Genomic DNA, 22,072 nt, shown 5'->3' on the forward strand with positions numbered 1-22,072 from the left:
CTGCTGAAATAACATACAGAGTCCTCACCAAAACGGTGTGCTGCTGAAATGCCAGAAAACTGCTAGCGTGGGCAAAATCTGCGAGTGACAGTCACCACCTCCTACCTGGCCAACCTCGCCTCTCCATAGTTCCATAAAGTTTTTATGGAGGGGAGGTTACTTTTCCCCCTAAAATAAAAACAGCTCTAGTATTCCCTGATTCTTTCTGAACGTCTATCTCTGAGCAGGCTCTGTAACTGACCTTGCTCAAAAATGGGCTTAAGATCCTTAGAGAATATTCCATACAAATAAAAAACCCTGAATGTAACTTACTTCCATGTCTTCAATGTTAAAATTAAAATATACCCCATCCCCAGTACTAATTTTAACCAAGTGCTTTCAGTCTTTAAAAATCCATGACCAAAAGGTTTTCCTATTTGGCCAACATCAATTTCTTATTAGAATAGGAAGTTGAGCCATTTTTTTAATCTTTTTTTATTATCATCAATATCTGAATACCTGACTCACACTTAATACACTCAAGGCTTAACAAGGCCATATTCTCTCCAAAGACATCGAACTCATGCTTTCACCGATGGATATTTAGTAATATCTCTCTATGTGCTTTCTATGTGTGCCATGTGCTATACTTAACACTGGAAATCCAGCCATGGAAAGGACAGTGCCTGCTTTTCAGAGCACTTCCATTCTAGTGAGTAGAAATAGATGATAAATGCCTAGGTATGTAACATGCTAGACAGTGGATACTGAGATCAAGAATTAGGTTCAAACAGGATAAAGCAGTGGAGTGGTGGTTATTATTCCAGATGGGGCCAGGGAAAGTGGTATGTGAGCAGATTCCTAAAGGGAATAAGGAAGCAAAACTTGCAGATACCTGGAAGAGAGCATTCCAAGAAGAGATTCTTCAGTAGAAACATACTTAGCTTACTTATGGAAAGCAAGGAGGCCAGGTGGCTAATGTATAGCAACAGAGGAGCAAGTGACAGGGAGTGAGATCTGAGCAATGCTTGGAGCTAGGACACACAGAGCCAGTTAGGCCATGACAGTGACTGCAAGAAACTCTGAGTGAGTTAAGAAGGCAATAGAGGGGTTAAGGAAGAAGAGTCAGATGATGTGACTTTTATTATAAGGTCTAAAATGCAGGATATGAAAAAAACAAGGACTCAAAGATGACCCCAAAGTCCTTGGTATGAGTCATGGATAGAACAGAGTTTCCATTTACCAAGAAGTGGAGTAGGTTGTGATTAGGGCAAGAAGGGGGTGAATCATGAGTTCAGGTTTGAGTATGTTACATACAAAAGAGGTTTCCTGGCTGAAAAGGTAAACTGAATGTCATTAGTTGACTATGGAATGTATCATAATCCACCTTTCAGCCAACTATTTCTGCAATGATGCTGTGTTAAAAAAAAAACAACTCAAAATTAGGTGGCCTACAACAATAAGCAGTTATTTTCCTAGCTTACAGGTCTGTAAGTTGGCAGCAATGACTCTACCTCAGGCTGCAGTGTGGCTGGCTTGGTTCTCAGCCTTGGGTCAGGTTTAGCTCTGATCCATGCTGAAGGAGCAGCAGAAAGCTGGCCATGTGCCCTCACCAAGATGGTCACACAAACCAGTGAGAGCCAGAGGAAGTATACAATGCCTTTGAAGGCTTTGTCTCAGAACCTGGGTACACTGGCACTTCTGCTCATATTCTAAAGGCCAAGTCACCCGGTGAAACCCAGTATCAATGGGGCAGAGTAAGACACTTGACATATAGTCGCAGGAAAGGCAAAATCACATGGCAAAGAAAATGTGTATTTCTAACACAGGGAAGGCCTGATGAATCAGAACAGGCATCCAACCTACTGTTCTACTCACTGTAGTCTTAGCTACAGCTACAACTCATGACAAAAGTCTGCTCCCAGATCCTCTCATCTTTTAACCCAGTGAGTTTCTTCAAGTATCATTTTTTTCTTTTTTCTTTCTTTTCTTTTTTTCTTCTTTTTATTTTTTTTAAGGGAGAGAGAGAGGCACAGGGGAGAGGGATGGGAAGGGTGAATCTTGAGCAGACTCCACACCCACTGCAGAGCCCAAAGTGAGGCTCAGTCTCACAACTCTGAGATCATGTCCTGAGCTGAAATCAAGAGTTGGACGCATACCAACTAAGCCACCCAGGTGCCCCTCAAATACCTATGTTTGAAAGCCATTTGCAAATGTATTTGAGTTAATTATGCTTGGATTTTTTTTCACTACAGGAAAAATAGGTTGGTTTTTTTCTAATAACATGTTATACATCATACTTCAAATGCCATTGCTTTAAAAAAAAAAAAGGTCTTCATCAGTGCTGCTCAAACTATTTGTGGGGGAGGACTTTTTTTTTATTTCGACAAGGCATAAACCTATAATTTTATAAAACACAATAAAATTAATTGCTAAGACTGGCTATTTTTTTAAAAAGCAAAAATATATAAAATTCAAGTCCATGTTTTTTAGGAAAGTACTTGGTCACACTGCTATAAAAGTTTCTAAATACTCTCAATTTCTGTACTTATCTTGCCAAAGATAACAGTTCGAGAATGGCTTCAGCCTGTGGACTACACTTTGAAAAGCACTGTACTAAATGATTCTACCGTAACCAGATCCCTTTACCCAAAATCTTAGTATCACTGAGTAACAGCAGTTGGAACAGAAAACTAAGTTGCCAAGGATTTAAAATTGAAATTCACTTCTACCCAAGTTTACTAAACTATTAATTCAATTTGCCAGGTTCTTATGGTCCCTAGGATCCCATGCTTTACTTATTAAGTAAAAAGAAAAAAGGGGAGGGGGAGGGGGGGGTTTTGTCAAATAGCCATACCCTGCTTTATGATTTTTACTCTGTTTTTCTTGATTCTTATGGCAATGCCTTTCAGATTTTCCACCCATGCTGTACACACACAAATTACTAAAATCTCCTGGCCACATCCTGAGGCTACCTTAATTGACTGTTATCAAGCTGTGCTTTTTAAATGTTCCAGCATTTGATCTTTTTAAAATACTTCTGAGATTTAACTGATGTCAAACTGTCTGGGCTAATTTCCTGCTATGTCTTTAGATCCTTTTTTAAAAATAATTGGGTGTTGAATTAGGGGATTTTTTTTTCTTTCTTCCTCAAGGGATCACTGCTAAATTTAGTTAAGCTCTGACCAACAACAAAAAAATTTCCATTCTGTCCTACTCATTTCCTATACTTGGATTTACTGTCTCTTGATTCATAAGCTACCCTAGAGTCCAGGAAAAATTAAGCCATGCTTACTTAGCCCTAGTGAAGGGGCTTTTTGGACATGGAAGAATCTAGATGATCTAGACACCAGATTTGAGAAAAGGATCTGCTGAATCTTGTCTGCACAAAAAAACCAGCATCCAAGAGTCCTTTGTGTGGTGAAAGAGGAAAACCAAAGAGTGAAAAGATCAATACTAATGCTGAAACAATGACTTCCTTCCAGAAATGTCCTCAGCATAACATGCACCATGCATGTCTAAGACCCATAACTGGCCACAAGCCTTCTGCACCATTCACAGTTCTGAGGAGGCACTCAAGAAATATTCAAGAGTAGAGGCATAGCTCCCAGTTGCCCTAACCTTCATTTTAGTTTTCATAGTTGCCAATTTAAAGCAAAATAAAGGGATACCTGAGTGGCTCAGTTGTTAAGTGTCTGCCTTCTGCTCAGGCTATGGTCCCAGGGTCCTTTCCTCCCAGCTCGTGCTCTCTCAAATAAATAAAAACAATCTTAAAAAAAAAATAAAGCAAAATAAAATTCCTAACTGCTGAATCTTCCTATTCTCTTTTGAAAACTCTTTTTTTTCTGAATGGTAATGAACAGCCTAACAACTCCTCCAGAACAAGAAATTTATTTGGGGCCTTATCTACATAATGCTGACAAATCGATGGATTATTCGATCAAAGCTATTGAAGAAAAAATAAAATCAGTCTACAGTTGAGCTTAATTGTTCAATCAATTTAGACAAAAGAGTTGATCCTGTGGACAAGTGAGACACAATTTTCAAGACGACATTGAATTCATGTTTTATCTCCCAGAGAGCTTTGCATTAATAAGAACTCAGGTAAATGGGCAAACAAATTATTAAAAGTCATTTGTATGTTTTTTAAAGTGGGGTTTAAAATATTTACCCAAATAGTGTACTCATTGTGGAATTTATGGTAAGAAAATATTTAGGTGTTTTGTAGAATCAAAATGCTAAGTAGCTATGTTTTGTTCTCAGCTTTATTTGGAATGATTATTACAAATGCCAAATCTTAGCTTAATCAAATTTACTCCAGAGGGAATATTCTACCTCCCCTCCTCACTCACCCTTGTTCACGATTTTGTAGCTCCTACTCACCAGAAGACACGATGAAGCTATATAAGCTCCTCACACTTTAGATGAACCAAGAAGCTCGGTTTATGAACTCTACTCAATGAGGCTTTGTGCTAGATACAGAGAAATTCAGAAGAACTGATAGACCATTTTTTAAAGTATAATTTTATATCCAGCCTATATTTGTATCTAATATTATGTAAAAGGCAGACTACAAAATATAAAAATAATAATCAAAGTGTGTTGTGATGGTACTATATATTTACATATGTATTTATATAAATTGAGATTTCTATTACTAGAACATATATTAACAATAGCTCTCAAGAAAAGATCCCAATAAATCCAAGAATGTTATTTTATTAGTCTGCTCAGGCTGTCATACAAAAATGCTACAGACTGGGTGGCTTACACATCATAAGTGTATTTTCTCACATTTTTGGAGACTAGAAATCCAAGATCAAGGTACAGTCAGGGTTGGTTTCTATTGATACCTGCCTTCTAGCTTACAGATAGCCACTTTTTCTCTTTGTCCTCATCTGGCCTCTTCTATGTCTGAAAAAATAGATCTGTGGTGTTTCTTCCTCTTCTTATAAGAGTACCAGTCCCACCAGATAAGCCTCCCCCACCCCTGATCTTATTCAATTTAAATTACCTCCCGAAGGGCCCTATCTCTGTGAACAGTTACATTGAGGGTTAGGGCTTCAACATATGAATTTGGAGGAGCAGGGTTGCACAATTCAGTCCATAACATTTATAAATCATAAAATAAGCATCTAAAAATAATGGGAGTCTTCCTTTAATAAATGATATTAAGAAAACTATGCTTTACTCCACAACAAATTCTAAGCAGCTTAAAGTTAAATCACAAGAAAGGAAAAGTATTTATCATAACAAGGATTAAAATAAAAGGATAAATTAAAAAAGAAAAGATCAAAATAGGTAAGATTAAGAAAATTAAAAGACTTGTGTACAAAAAAAAAAAAAAAAAAAAAACAGTTAACAATATTTAAGTAAAAGGGAAAGGAAGAGGGGTACCTGGGGGGGATTCAGTCAATTAAGTGTCTGACTTCCACTCAGGTCATGATCCTAGGATTCTAGGATGGAGTCAAGCATTTGGAGGAGTTGTCCCTGCTCATCAGGGAGTCTGCTTCTCCCTCTTCCTCTGCCCCTCTCCCCTCCTCCTCTCTCTCAAATAAATAAAATCTTAAAAAAGAGAGAGAGCAAGAACCAATGGAAAAGACACAGATAGGAAAAGAGATAGTAAGAGGATATATACTTATATGTTATATACTTATATATAATATACATAAGGTACCTATAAAATGTTTGAGTACTGCTAAGATTTCATTAGAGAAAGGCATAATACAGGAAATACAGGAAATGCAAAAATTTATCCTATTTATCAAAATATGTGAAAATTAAAGCAATAGTGAGTAATACTTTACATCTAATAACCAACTCATAAAAAAAAAAAAATCTAACCCTGATGCCAATGCAGGAAACATATCTAAAGCACTGCTAGAGACTACACAAATTACCAAATATTTTAAGAAAGCATTTGGAAAATACATATCAGAAACATTAAAAATATTTCCCCTCTAGTTGAATACAATAATCCATTCTTTGAAACACACTGCTATTAAAAACATCAAATATCGTATATATAATAATATATAAGGAATATACATACATAACGATACTCCTTACCTCTGAAGCAGATACTGTTGGCTACCTTCCTGACCACTGTGATGGTTAATTTTATGTATCAACTTGTCTGGGCCATAGGGTGCCCAGGTCTTTGGTCAACATTATTCTAATGGTTTCTACAAGGGTGTGTCTTGGGATAAGATTAACATTTACATTGGTAGATTGAGTAAGTAGGTTACCCTCCATAATGTGGGTGGGCCTTGTCTAATCAATTGAAAGCCTTAATAAAACAGAAAGGCTGACCTTGTCGCTAGTAAGAGGGAATCCTCCTACCTGATGGCCTTTATACTAGAACATCAGCTTTCATCCTTACCTTCAGACTTGACTGAAAAGTCAGCTCTTCCTGGGTTTCAAGCCTGCCAGTCTTCAGAACAGTATTACACCACTGTCTCTCCTGATTCTTAGGCCTTTAGTTCTTCGAACTAAACCATTAGCTCTCCTGAGTCTCCAGCTTGCTGACTCACCCTGCAGACCTTGAGACTTGTCCACATCCACAGTCAAGTGAGCCAGTTCTCTATAATAAATGATATCAATAATAACATAGATGTATACCCCCCACTGATTCTGTTTCTATAGAGAACCTTGACTGATATACTACCATTTCCAATTCTTTGCCAGATGACATCTACTGTGATCTGGAGGGTAGAAGAGAGTAATTATCAATCATGATAATTCTGTCCTTTGCAGAGCTAAGTCTTGTTTGGACATATCACCTGATGCTGCCTACTAAAATCTAAAGTGGAGTCCCCTATAAGCTCCTAGGCAAGGTGTTCTTTCTGAAAAAGAGAGTCATAAAGAAACTGGCCCTTTTTCTACCACCCTATTCCATCTGACGTGGAGGTTGGCCTGTGGTGATGTGATGTTTGAAGCAGCTGCAGTCACCTTGTAAGCATGAGGAAAAGCTCACAAGAAATCAAAAAGAAGCTGACTCTGATCCCAAGCATTGCTGTGTAGCCAAACAGACGTTGGTTTATGTAAATAGCAAATAATCGTTATGGTTTAAGCCATGGTTAATGAGGCTTTCTCTTAATTTTAGATACAAATATCCTAAACTGTATCATTTACCTTTCTATTTACTCATTTATAATGGCTAAAAATATATGGTAATTACCTAAATCACTGGAGAACAGTAAAGCAAACTCTCATATGTCAACTCAGTGGGAGCTTATCCAGGCATAAAGGATGAACACTATAACCATGCAACAACATGGTAAAATGTGTCTCAAGTAAAGGATGATGTTTACAAAATACAGCTAAATCTTGCTTAATAAAAATAAAATAAATTACAGATACATATGCAAACATAACGTCAAATGTAAAAACACAATTGCATGGTGTTATGGATTGTATACCATTTAAATTCACTATGTTCAAATACACAAATGTATTGAATAGAGATTCCTAAACTATAAAAAGCATAACAGCATGATTTGGAAACATAGCAAATTCATATTAAGAGTTGTCTCCCTGGAGAGTGCAAAGGGACTGGATCAGAGGTCAGAAACAATTATTTATTGTTATTTCTTTTAAAATGAACCCAGTACCTGGGTGGCTCAGGCAGTTAAACATCTGCCTTTGGCTCAGGTCATGATCTCTGGGTCCTGTGCTCCAGCCTCTCATCAGGCTTCCTGCTCAGCAAGGAGTCTGCTTCTCTCTTTCTGTCTCTCTCTCTCTCTCTCTCACTGCCCCTCCCTACCACTCACTCTCTCTCAATAAATAAATAAAATCTTTTTTAAAAAAAGAAGATATTTTAAACAAACATCATGAGTACTAAAATTTCATCATTTTAAATAGCAGATGTGTATTTTTATTTTGTCATTTTCTCCGTTAAATTTTAAGTAAATACAGTGCATATAAACATAAATAGCTTTTAACAATATTGCAATGGAAAAATTAATGTTTACTTTTTATTTCCTAATATTAAAAAATTTTTACTACAAGCTAATATTTGTAAAGTTTTATCGAAGACTTGGACAAGCCTCATAACTAAAAAGGCACTGAGCTAACTGTGAAGTAATTTATTCTCAGGTCTTATCTGCCATTAACTTGTGGTACTGAAGGGGAGGAGAGTTTCCAAAGTCAGGAGAAGAAATTGGTGTTTGCTCAAAAAGAAAGCATCAACTGGACTCTATCCCTAATAATCTCATTAAAATAGTTCCAAGATGTAATACTGTTGGAAATGCTCCTTCTATTACTTCCTGGGGGGGGGGGGGGTCCCAGGGTTCTATAAAGATACTGAAAAGAGGGGATCCCTAGGTGGCTCAGCTGTTTGGCACCTGCCTTTGGCCCGGGGTGCGATCCTGGGGTCCCGGGATGGAGTCCCACATCGGGATCCCAGCGTGGAGCCTGCTTCTCCCTCTGCCTGTGTCTCTGCCTCTCTGCATCTCTCTATGTCTCTCATGAATAAATAAATGAAAAAAATCTTTAAAAAAAAAAGATACTGAAAATAACTACAAAAAAGAAACTCAAAGATCATGTTTCCAAGAACATTCCAAACCCATCTGACCATCGCATAATTTTTGGAGGGAGACCTGCTACCTGAAGACACTTTTGGAAATCACTGCACTTTAATATTTGTATGAGCCTCCACTTATGATCACAAGCACTATGCTTCTGTGGAAAATACAATCCTTAAAAAAACAATAACTGTACTATAAATAATTTATGTTAATAATTGCTCTCTGTCATATACTGAGGTCTCTAAAAAACCAAATTGCCCAAATAACTGTACTTCTGAATCTGGGGAAATTTAGGATAAACTTTTATCAGTATAAAGCTCCCCATATGTTGCTACCTTTTTCTAAGAACACCAGCCTCTTATTGTTGGTAAAATTATAAAGAACCCAGAGATGAATTTCTATCCACTATACCAATAGAGAGGTTTGGGATAGGAACTAAATGTGGAACTAGAGGTAGACAGCAGCTTCTCAGTTGAGGTTGATACAGAATTTAGACTTTAGAGCACCTCTTCCATGGTTAAATAACAATGTCCTTTTGGCTCTTTCATTTACTGTCAGGTTTATATTTAAAACTTATATAGGGAGCATCCACATCCTGCACATGATGAATCAATGTAGACTTTAGCTTTGCCTTGCACGAGTGGCCAACCAATACATTTTGCTCTTCATTCCTAGGGAGAGTCTCCAGTCGCTAACTTTATTACAACACTTTATTGAAAATGTGTAATTTCAGTTCCAAGTTTCAAATTGTGTTTTATGAGTGAGAATTATTTGCTGTTCCCTAGAAAGTGATTTGAAGCCGGAGATAATTATAGAATCGTGGAACTATAAAGCGCATCCAGAGGTCACCTAGCCCACATTCTACTCTCAGAACGGACCTATGCCTTAGCTAAGCAAAGCATTCTTCTAGATGTTGTGCCCTCAGAGGAGATGATTATATATTTCCCAGATGTAGTCTAAACCCATGGTTAAAAAACCTGACCAATACTTATGGTCCATCTTCATACTGAGAAGTAGAAAAAGAAACCCTGCAATGGAATTGAAAGAAGACCTCTTACCTGACCCCAATCTCCCCTTCCTACTGATCTAAGGGCTTGAGAGTCCATATTACTGATTCAGCACTTGGACTTGTCTGGACTTTTTGTTCAGGAGTCAAATTTGCTCATCTAAAATTTACTGTATTTTCATTTACTTGCCACTCCAGCTCTCTTCCTATAGCTATCTCTGCTCTGTCGACAAATGTTACCATTTTCTTCATCACCCAAGCTTTAGCTTTTGAGTCATACTGTATTCCCCCCTTTCCCTCCAGCCACACATCCAGTCTGTAATTGTCTTAGGGTGTCTATAACCAGTGTGTCTCCTAGTTACCATTCTTTCCCACTTTTATTGATGCTGCCATGACCTCAGTCCAGCTTCCTATGGCTTCTCATTTGCTCCTCACCTTGTAAAACTTCCTAATTGGTGCTTACATCAGTTGCAGATTGAATTCAGCTGCACATATCACAAGACTGGCCATATATTCAGCATCTGGAGGAGAGAGGAGGGGCTTTCTTTCTTCTTCTCTTCCTCTTTCTTTTCCTCCTCCTCCTCTTCTTCTTTTTCTTTCTTTCTCTCTCTCTTTCTCTCTCTTCCTCCCTCCCTCTTTCTTCCTTCCTTCCTTCCTTCCTTCTCTTTCTTTTTCTCTTTCTCTCTCTCTCTCTCTCTCTCTCTCTCTCTCTCTCTTTCTTTCTTTCTGGCAGGCTTCATGCCCAGTGTGAAGCCCAGCATGGAGCCTGGCCTGGAGCCCAACACTGGGCTTGAACTCACAACCCTAAGATCTAGGCCTGATCCTGAAATCAAGATGCCCAACTGACTGAGCCACACAGACACCCTACTTTTCTCTCATGTAACAACAGGGCCGATAGTAGGCAGCATGGAAGAGTCTAACAGCTCCATGGTATCATAAGGAGCCCAAGACATTGTTGGCTTTCCACACTTATATTCTTAAGGCCTTCAGCAGTTTAATTGCCTAAAGCTACCTCCCACTCCTAAAGCACATTCTTGGAAGACTCACCTATGACTTCAACTTATATTTCACTGGCCAAAACTAAATAATGCCATCCTTTATTTCAAAGTAATATGTGGTAAACACCGTTGTTTTCTGATTGATCGTTTTTTCCTTTTCATAAGATTGCATCACCATCCCCAACAAAAACCAAAGTCCTGTAACAAAGAAAGGGAATGACTATTAAGTAGTAGATCAGAAAACTCTGCAACAGGATCCTAGTCTCCAGACTTGCCAGAGGTAACATGAACCCCATTGCCAGATCAATCTTTTCACAGCACACCTCTGACTATGTCAAAGCTTGTTGAAACCATTCAATGCTTCTTCCCGTGGCATCCAAAACAAAGTCCAAGTTTCTTGGACTGACAAGCAAAAGTTCTAACAGTCAAGTCCCAAGCTATTTTTCCATTACTCCATACTAGGGAACATACTGAAATTAGACAGAACCACCTGCTGGTACTAGCTCCATCCCTTAAATGCACCTGGGATGCCCCCTCTGCTGCCATTTTTCACATCTTAAAGCCCTCTCCATTAGTCATTGCTCAGCTAAAATCTCACCTCTTCTGGATTTCCTGATCACTTCTCTTCTACTTGCCTCTGATGAACTTCCAATCACAGTAACAGAAACAGAGGAGTTTTATTTCACACCTCCCTGTGCTAAATTCTTTATGTACATTATCAATACTAACATTCCCTGGAAAGAAAGTTTTATTATCCCCATTTTGCAGAAGAGACATCTGAGACTCACCCAAGAAACTTGCTCAAGTTCACACTGGTCAGTAGGCAAATTCAGCACCATGTGAAGGCAAATCTTAGATTCTTCCCACCGCATCAGGCTGACTGCCTTTACCAAGTTTGTGGTCTGATTCTCTACAGTTCCTTTTATTACAAGGAGCATATGAAATTGATCTTCCTAGTCCCTATACCTAGAACGGCATCCCCATCATAAACTGAATGTCCTCTTAAAAATAAAAGACAACTACCTCTAAATATTCATTGGCATATCTTGTAGTTCTGCTTTGAGGACACTTTCATCTTTATATCAACCTTTGTTTAATCTACTTCACTAGGTCTGTATTTTATGCATTGTGAAGTCTCTTCTCAGAAAACAATTATAAGTAGCATTATTTGTTATTAAAAGGAATAGTAGCATGAAGATTTTTTGCTTTTATTGAGAAAATTTCCAAACTTACAGAAAAATAGGGCATAATAATGAATCCTATAAGCTCAATACCCACCCTTAATCATTTTTAACATTCTGAAATATTTGCTACATATAGTATTTTGCTGTTTATTATTTATTTTATAAAGTAAATAATAAACATGATGACATGTCTTCCTTATGTACTTCAGTATGCAGTCCTCAGAAAAAAAAAAGTGAGGATATTTCTCTATAGTCACAATACTATTATCACATCTACCAAAATTCATAAGAATTCTTTCATAAAAATTATACCTTGTTTGTATTGAATTTCTATAGTTTCTTGAAAACAGTGGTTTGATCAAACCAGGGACCAGAGTAGTACCATTTTTTCTTAAATTTGGTTGTTATTCTTCCCCTCATTTTTCATGACAATGGCTTATTGAAGAGATCAGGCCACATGCCCTTTAGAATGCCCCACTTTCTACATACATTTTATTGCTCCCTCCTTTAAACTGTGTGTCCTATAAACCAGAATTTAGGTCTAAAGTCTTCATTCAATTCAGGTTATACATCTGTGGCAAGAATGCATGAATTCAGTCTTTATTAGAAAATGGGCCGAGAAAACCGCAGATCTGCCTCAAGCAAGGTAATATATTGAACAAAATTTCGTTATGTTCGTTCTTCCTCAAGAATCTATGAAGATAACAGTAGGGAACAAGTGGGAATGATGGCAAATGCTTTAATTCAATTAAGGCCCTGCCTTTATCTTTTTGCTGTGTGAACAGAATTTCTGAGAATGTATGTGTGTTTTCCAAGCATTGCACTATACCATAGATCTCAATCTTATCTGCTCTCTTCTCTAACAAGTTGCCTCAAAGAAAATAAAAGGGAAAAAAAGGGAAAGAAAACAAAATTCCCATCAAGTATTATCTTCCCATGTGATCATTTATGACAGCTTGAGAATGAAATTGAGCCCAAACTGCCAACAGCTATATTTTCATAAGTGAAGGCCCCACACTGATTGCCAGTGGTAAAACAGTACAATAATAATAATAAAAAAAAAACCAATGTGAACTGCTCACACAACACCAAGCAGCTTTTCCAGTTTGCTTTGTTTAGTCTCTCTTTCAGTGTTGTGGAAACAACACTTCAGTTCTGGTTGAGAGGGTTCTTTTATTACAACACAATGCAATTCTTTTCCATAGTGACTTGTGCATAAATAGTAGTCTGCAATCTTTTAAAGATACACTACCCACACTTCAGATACAGCATTAATAATATCCAAGTAGGAAACATCTGAATGGTTTCACACATAAAAGTCTGACTTGTGCTAATAAGCTGGCTGACCACAGTGAAGACACAATGAGGATCCAAGTGCAGAAGGCCTTTATTTCATAGAAGGAATGTTAGGGTTGATACTGTGACCTAACATATTATTCAATGTTCTGTTACACACTATTTATTTGGGCTATCAATACTACTAATTAATTATAATAGCTAACATTGATCTAGAGGTACTACACATGGAGTATACATACTTAGTACTTTGTAAGCATTACATCCACGTCAGTAATAAACAAATAAAATTCAAAAACAAAAAAGGGTTAATAGTCAAGCCAGTCTTACTTCAGAGACTGCACTGTTAAAACTTCTCACAATTTCTCCCATAAGTGATATCATAGAAAGAGAGGAGAATATGAACACTGCTTTGCGTCTAAAAAGGTGTCAGCCAAAAAGAAAATGATCCATCCTGCCTCCTTCCCATACTTATTTATTTGACCTTATCATCAATGGATTATCATTTCCAGGGTTAGATACTAAAAATGGACAAAGTAAGTACATACTGCAAAAGTGGAGTAACTGGGCTATTTCTCAGCAGGGAATATAACTGGTATATATTCTAAACCAGGAGAGCCCAAAGTGAACACATTCTCTTGACAGAATCACCACAGATGCTTGCCTACTTCCATTCAGAGTCAACACCCAAATTTATGAACTACAAAAGAAGGGAACGTTAGGTGATAAAAAAGAAGGTAGAGTACCCAAGCGAAGAGGTAACTTCTGTCTCCAATAATAGGATGATTGAAATAACCCAAATCTTGACAGCTATGGAAAAACTTTAAGTTTATAAGTAAAATATGATATATATCTTCTTTTAAAAGATTTATCATTTATTTATTCATGAAAGACACACAGAGAGAGGCAGAAACATAAGCAGAGGGAGAATTAGGCTCCTTGCAGGGAGCCTGATATGGAACTCGATCCCAGGACCCTGGGATCACAACCTGAGCCAAAGGCAGACACTCAATGACTGAGCCACCCAGGCATAGCAAAATATAACAAATATATTTTTAAGTACACACTTGAATTCACCCACCTACAGACTGGCACACAAAAAAATATGCAAGAAAAATATCCAGAAAAAACACATATATAGAGTATTGATCACCAGAGCCTAAGTCTGTGGATGTTTGGGGATGGGAGATAAGATCAGATGTCAGTTTCAGTAAATAGCCTGAATTTTAGAAGCCAGACAGAAACATTGGTCATCAAAAAGTAGCTGATTGGAGTTGAGAATGTCATCTAAAACTACAAGCTCAGAATTTACAGAGTATATACTTTCACTTAAAAGATGAGTCTAGGAAAAGACTAGACACTGAAGGAAAAGAGATGAGGAAATTTCAAGACAGATTATTATAAATTATTTAAACTGAATCATAGAGAAAACAGACTGAACAACTGAACAGAGCATCAAGATATTTGAGAAGGATAATACCAAGGTATCTAATATACATTTAATTGGAATTATAGAGGAAGAGAATTAAACAGAAAAATTATTTGAACAAATGATGCAAATTTTCAAAAGGTGATAAAAAACAATAATCCATAGATTCTAGAAGATAAATTATTAATTAATCCCAAGCAAAATACATATATTAAAAACAACAACAACAACATTGAGGTATATCATAGCCAAACTACAAGAAATTAATACTAAAAAGAAAAGCACTCAAACAAAACAGACATCTTCCATTCAAGGGCACAATTATAAGAAGGACAGCTGACTATACATAAGAAACCATTTGAGCCAGAAAATGAGTAGAATAACATATTTTAAAATCTGCAAAAATGAATGCTAACAATTACCAGCAAAAATATCCTTTGAAAACCAAAGATGAATTAAAGAAAATTTCAGGCAAGCAAAAGGTGAGACAATTTGTTGCCAGAGCCTGCAGTAAAGGAAGTTCTAAAGGTAATGCTTCAGGCAGAAAAGAAACCATGCCAGATGTAAAATTGGATCTGTAGAAAGGAATAAAGAATACTAAAACTGGCAAGTATGTAGATAAATATTTTAAGTATCTTTTGCCTTTCTTAATTTTTTAAAATGATCTTTGAAGCAAAAATCAAAACTATGTGCTGTGGGGCTTATAAAAAATGTGGAAATATATTAATAATTGCACAAAGTACTAGAGACGGTAAAAGAAAATACATTGGTAAAAGATGCCTACATTGTACATGAAATGGTATCTAAATTTATGATAGACTGTTGTCAGTTAAAGACCCACATTGTAAACCCTAGAGCCACCATCAGAAGACTGTTTTAAACCAATAAATCTTCACAGAAATAGAGGAGATAAAATGGAATACTAAATAAAATGTAATCCAAAAAGAAAAAATAGAGACACAAAAAGCAGATGAGAAAAAATAGTAAGATAGCAGACATAAACATGGTCATTTTAACAATTTTAACATTTTAACAGTTACCTACAAAATAAATAGAACAAAAAATTTAAAGGCAAAATTTACAGACTGGATAATTACTATAAATTAAAGGCAAAACTTACCAGACTGGATAAAAAGTAGCAAGAAATAACTATCAGTTGGGGCTCCTGGGTGGTTCGGCCAGTTAAACACATGACTCTTGATTTTGGTTAAGGTCATGATGTCAGGGCTGTAAGATGAAGCCCTGCATGGAGCCTGCTTCAGATTCTCTCTCTCTCTCTTTCTACAAACCTCCCCACACCTCTGCCCACTCCTCCCTCTCTCCCTCTCTAAAATAAACAAACAAACAAACAAACAAACCTCTTGGTAAATAATAGTTGTGTTGATCAATGGAGCAGTATTGAGAATACAAAAATAGACCCATTGTGTGATCAATTGATTTTTAACAAACATGCCAAAGCAACTCAATGATAATAGACAGAACTTTTCAACAAAAATGCTGGAACATATATGTATACATGTATGTATATGTATACATATATGTATATATGTGTGTATGTGTGTATGTATATGTGTGTATATGTATGTGTATGTGTATATGTATATGTATATGTATATACACACACACACACATATATACCCTTAATGAACCTTAGCCCTTAACTCACACTGGATCTCAAAGCTAGTCAAAAACTAAGTGGAACAATACACTTTTAAATCTAAAAAAAAATAAGTGTTAATTATCTCAAATAAAGATACTTTTTAGAGATGCCTTGGTGGCCCAGTCAGTTAAGTCAGCTCAGAATATGATCCCAGGGTCCTGGGATCAAGTCCAGCGTCAGGCTCCCTGCTCAGTGGAGAGCCTACTTCTCCCTCCCCTTCTGCCCTACCCTTTCCCCCACAACCTGCCTGGCTCTTGCTCTCTCAAATAAATAAATAAAATCTTTAAAAATATACCCCTTAAAAACTGAAGGTGAATTAAAGATAATTTCAGATACACAAAAACGAATTGGTGAGGGACTGAAGGCCTAAACACAGAAGCTAAAATGAAGAATATCTTAATGACCTATAAGTAGAGAAAAGTTTCTTAGAAAAGAAAAATCAATACCTTAAAATAAAATAAATACACTGGACTTCATCAAAATTAATATTTGCATTTATCAAAATATTTAAAATAAGATATGAAAGCAACCTAAGGGCCCATCAATAGATGAATGTAGATACACAAACACACACACACACACACACACACGATAAGACTATTAGCCATGAAAAGGAAAGAGATCTTACAATTTGCAACAACATGGATGCAAGAGGATAATTATGCTAAGTGAAATAAGTCAGACAAGGACAAATACCATATGGTTTCACTTATATGTGGAATCTAAAAACTAAAACAAATGAACAAAGAAACAAACAAAAAATAGACTCTTAAATACAGAGAACAAACTGGTAGTTGCTATACGGGAGGTGGACAGGGGTTTGAGTGAAACAGATAAGAAGTTAAGAGGTACAAAATTCCAGTTATAAAATAAATAAGTCACAGAGATAAAAAGTACAGCTTAGGAAATATAGTCAATAATATTGTAATAATATTGGAGACAGATGGTGACTACACTTATGGTAAGCACTGAGTAATGTACAGAATTGGAACTAATGTTAACACTGTTAATTATAATTCAATAAAAAATTAATTTTTAAATAAAATTAAACACAAAAAAATGAATTGAAAAGTCATAGATTAGGAGAAGGTAAACATATAAATGGACAAAGAAAGAATGGTGGTTGGGAGGATGCATATCTATCTAGAAAAGAAAAGGATTCTTCAAAATTATAGATAAAAAGAAAAGGCAACAAAAAATTTTTAAATGGACAGAAGCAGGGATATGCACATAAGTAAGCACACAAAAAGATACTCAAAATAATCAGTCATCAAAGAAACTAAAATTAAAGCCACAGTATCTGTCTGTTAGAATGGCAAAAATTAACTCTCATACTTTAGTGGTGGAAATTTAAAATAGTACAACCACTGAAGAAAATTGAGTTTCATTTAAGTTAAACATAACTTAGCATATGGCCCAACATTCCACTCCTATATATTTTCCCAAAAGATATAAGAACATATTGCCACACAAAGATTTGTACACAAACATTCATATAAGCTTTATTCATAATAGGCAAAAACTGGTAAAATTCCAATGTCCATGAACAGGTGAATGGATAAACAAATTGTGGGAGAAGTGATATCATCAAAATGGTAACATAGGTTGTCCTCTACTTCAGTTCCCTTCACAAGACCAGTTAACCACTATCCATAGGCAAGACACCAATTTAACAATCCTAGAACCCAAGGGTGAGGTTGAAGTTTCTCCCTGAAAGAGGAGACAGAGGAAGACTGCATTAAAAGTATAAGAGGAGGGGCACCTGGGTGGTTCAGTGGTTGAGCATCTGCCTATGGCTCAGGTTGTGATCCCCGGGTCCTGGGATCGAGTTCCGCATCGGGCTCCCTGCAGGGAGCCTACTTCTCCCTCTGCCTATGTCTCTGCCTCTTTCTCTGTGTCTCTCATGAATAAATAAATAAAATCTTTTTTAAAAAGTCTAAGAGGAGTGGTTTCACTTTGACCACACTACCCCTCCCTCAGGCCAGCACTGCACCACACTAACAGGGCTCCCCTGGATCCATGGTTTCCTCAGTGGATCCAAGAGAACCCCAAGGGAACATTCTGCTTCCTCAGCATTGCAGGCCACTTCCCAGGAGACCCACTCAGATCTCACCTCATAGGAATTACTGCAAGTATCTATGGAACTCAAGCACAGGAGATCAGATAGAGAAGAGAAGGAGAAAGAGGCAGGACTTAAAGAAACCAGCATTCAGGAATCTGGCCAACTACACTTCTGCTTGCAGTGGCACCCAAACAAAGACTCATCTGACAACTCTGCAGATGGGCAGAGCTGATAGCCCCATCTACCCAGAGAGCTCAACTGGCAGTTCTGCAAGATATGGGTGCCTAGCCAACATGCCATACCATTCCATAGACCTGCCCAGGCAAAAAAGCAAATTCTCAGCTCCACCCAACTGCAGAACATAGCCTCCAGTCTTGCCCTACTCTGAAGCCTCACCAGAAGATCTAGACAGCTATCCGACAGCTCCACTTAGGCAGGAAGCCACGCCAGTAACCCTGGTCTGCTATTAGGCATAGCCTCTGGCCTCAGACATGAAGAAAATTAGAAAAGCGACCCTGGATAGCCTCAAAGCCCACCCTATGGAACTGCTTAGCTACTGAGCTCAGCACACAGCCCTGTCTAATTGTTGAACATAGAGAGTTCCCACTCACCCAAGTAGGAAGCCCAAAAAGTGACCCCCTCTCCTTACCCTGTAGTATAACCTGCAGCCCCACCCAACCAGAGTGCTCAGGCAATAATCCCACTTACAGCACAGTATAGTTGCCAGCCCCATGAAATTGCAGGATGCAGTTGAAGGCCCACCCAACTGAGTGCTTGGCCTGCAAACTTGTCCAACAGCATAGTGCACAGTCAGTGGCCTAACAAATCATGAAGCCCAATATGAGGCCCACCCAACTATAAGGCATAGCCTGCAGCCACATGCTGAGGCCTCAATCAATTATGAAGCCCGGCCTGCTGCTCCACCTTAACCGAAGAGTCCAGTCAGCTACACCAAGCACAGCCTGAGGCCCCACCCTATCAGGACAGACTGCAGATACCAGCTCATAGCCTTGCCCAACAGCACAGTCCAACCAGTGGCATCACTCTGCTGGGGAACACAGCCTACAACCTCACCCAACCAGAGGTGATTGCAGAGCACTGATAGTGGCCCCATCTAACCTCAGAGCACAACCAGAAGCACTGTCCACGGGAGCCCAGTGAATAGTCCTGCTTAAATGCAAAGCACAGGCAGCAAACCTTTCCAACTGTGGAGTCCAACTAACAGCATGCCCTCCTCAACCTCAGAGCACAGGCAGTACCCCAGCCCAACCAACCTAGTAGCAAGCCCTGCCTACCCACAAATGCCAACCCAAGCTGACCTGATGTGTAAAAGCCTTTCACTGTTAAAACGAACATGTACAGTCTAGAAGAGGGGACTGCTTAGTGAAATGTTCAGATACCAACAGAAGAATACAAGGATCATAAAAAATAAGGTAAACATGACACCATCAGAGGAAAGTAACTAATAAGCTCCAATAACCGACGCTAAAAGAATGGAGATCTATGAACTGTCAGACGAAGAAGTAGGAGCAATTTTCTTGAGGAAGTTCAGTGAACTCAAGAACATGTGGACAGACAACTAAACAAAAGTATGAAAACAATGCATGAAAGAAAAGAAGTTGAAGAGAAAAAAAGGAATTCTAGAGCTGAAGAACACAATGATCAACCGGAGAATTCAAAAGAGAGCTTCCATAGCAGATTTAACCATCCAGGACATCAAGCAGGTTAAGCTTAAAAATGGCTACACCAAGACACATTATAATTAAACTCTCAAAAGTCAAAAACAAAGAGAAAATGTGAAAGGTAGCAAAAGAATTTGTTACCTACAAGGAAACCTCCTCCTCCCTTCACAAGACTATAAGCAGATTTTTCAGCAGAAACTTTCCAGACTTGGAAAGAGTAGAATGATACATTCAGAATACTAAAATAAAAAAACTCAATGAAGAATACTATTCCTAGCAAAGCTGCCCTTCGTAAATAAAGGAAAGACAAAGACCTTCCCAAACAAACAATATGAGGAAGCTCATCAACACTAGACCTGCCTCACAAGAAATGGTAAGAGTGTTCTATAAACTAAAATGAACGAATGCTAATCAACATAGTAAAAATGTATAAATGTGTAAAATTCACCAATAAAGGTAAATATGTCGTCAAAATCAGATTCTCCATTACTGTAATGGTTCTATGCAAATCACAACTCAAAAGTTTTTTAAAGTATTAAGATAAATGTAACTATAATAATTTGTTATTATATACACAATAAAATATGTTAATTATAATATCAATAAACGAAAATGTAGGGGATATGGGTAGAGAAGTAAAAGTACAGAGTTTCTGTATGCTGTTAAAGTTGCTGTCAGCTTAAAATAGGATATTAAAACTATAAGGTATTTTATGCAAGTCTTGTGGTAATCATGAAGAAAAAACTTGTACTAGATACACAAAATGTTATGATAAAGGAGCCAAAGCATACTACTAAAAAGAACAAAATACAAAGGAATACAGCAAATAGGAAGGAACAATAAACCTACAAAACAATTAGAAAATAATTAATAAAACAGTAATCATAAGGGACACCTGGGCGACACAGCTGGTTGAGCATCAGACTCTTGGTTTTGGCTCAGGTTATAATCTCAGGTTCATGAGATTGAGCTCCACATCCAGCTCCACCCTCAGCTCAGAGTCGGCTTGAGATTCTCTCTCCCTCTCTCTACCCCTCCCACTCCTGCTCTCTCTAAAATAAACAAATACATCTTAAAAAAAAAAAAACAGGAATAGTAAGTCCTTATCTACCAATAATTGTTTTAAATACAAATGAATTAAATTCTCCAGCCAAAAAACACAGACTAGCTGAATGAAATTAAAAGAAAAAAAGATCCAATGACATGCTATCCATAAGAGACTCAATTTAGCTTTAAGAGCACATGTAAGATGAGACTGAAGGGATAGAAAAAGATATTCTAAGCATATGGTAACCAACAGAAAGCAAAAATAACTATACTTATATCAGACAAAAAGAACTTAAGCTAAAAATGCTCACAAGAAACAAAGAATGTCATTTTATAATGATAAAGTCAATTCATCAAGAAGATATAACAATTATAAATATTTATGTACCCAACATGAGGACACCTAAATATAACTAAGCAAATATTAACAGAACTAAAAGAAAAATAAACATCAATAGCATTTGAGACAAACGAAAATGGAAGCACAACATATCAAAACTTACGGGATGCATCAAAAGCAATTATAAGAGGAAAGCTGATAACTATGAACACCTACATTTAAAAAATAAAGATCTCAAGTATCTAAAATTATACCTCAAGGAATTAAAAAAAGAAAAACTAAGCCCAATATCTGAAGAAAAAAATAATAAAGATTAAGGCAAAAATAAATGAAACAGAAAAAGAACAGAAAAGATAAACAAGACTAAGAGTTAGTCTTTGAAAAGATAAACAAAATTGACAAAACTTTAGACAAATAAATGAAGATACAACAAAGGCCTCAAGTAAACAAATTCAGAAATGAAACTGGAGACATTACAACAAATAAAACAGACATACTAAGGATCAAAAAAGTCTACTATGCCCAACTATAGACAAACAATCCCAATAATACCTTCTTAGAATCAAAAAGTTACATAAGTTACAAAAATCACTTATCTCCTCAATGACTTCATCTATACAACTTACTCAGGCCAAGTTTTGTTTAATTATTATTGAGAGCCTTACTAGTTTCTAATAATTTTAATGTAATATTTCAAAGAATGGTGCAAAAGATACCCATACATCTATGTAGAATTAATAAATGCTAACACTGATATATAACTTCATATTTTTATAGTTTATGAAAAATTACAGATTTGGTTAAGCCAGCCCTTGTACATCTCCCCATTCCATAGCCTCTATCTGCCTGCACAATGGAAAG

General features: G+C 37.0%; 1 long non-coding RNA gene across 4 annotated transcripts in view; it reads right to left on the reverse strand.

Moving 5' to 3' along the window:
- LOC111096622 overlaps positions 1–22,072 on the reverse strand; it is a 231,240-nt gene that overhangs the window by 183,284 nt on the left and 25,884 nt on the right. The window contains exons 1-2 of one of the 4 annotated variants that reach the window (XR_005354096.1): positions 10,561–10,796; positions 6,362–6,562 (exon numbers count right to left, since the gene is read on the reverse strand). The exons of 1 other annotated variant lie outside the window; for it this stretch is intronic. This is a non-coding gene — a long non-coding RNA (uncharacterized LOC111096622). Of the gene's footprint in view, positions 1–6,361; positions 6,563–9,948; positions 10,033–10,560; positions 10,797–22,072 lie in introns of those variants that run through there. 2 more of the 4 variants (XR_005354099.1, XR_005354098.1) reach the window with 2 other exon arrangements.

This window comes from Canis lupus, chromosome 1, assembly GCF_011100685.1.
Source record: "Canis lupus familiaris isolate Mischka breed German Shepherd chromosome 1, alternate assembly UU_Cfam_GSD_1.0, whole genome shotgun sequence".
Lineage (NCBI taxonomy): Eukaryota > Metazoa > Chordata > Mammalia > Carnivora > Canidae > Canis > Canis lupus.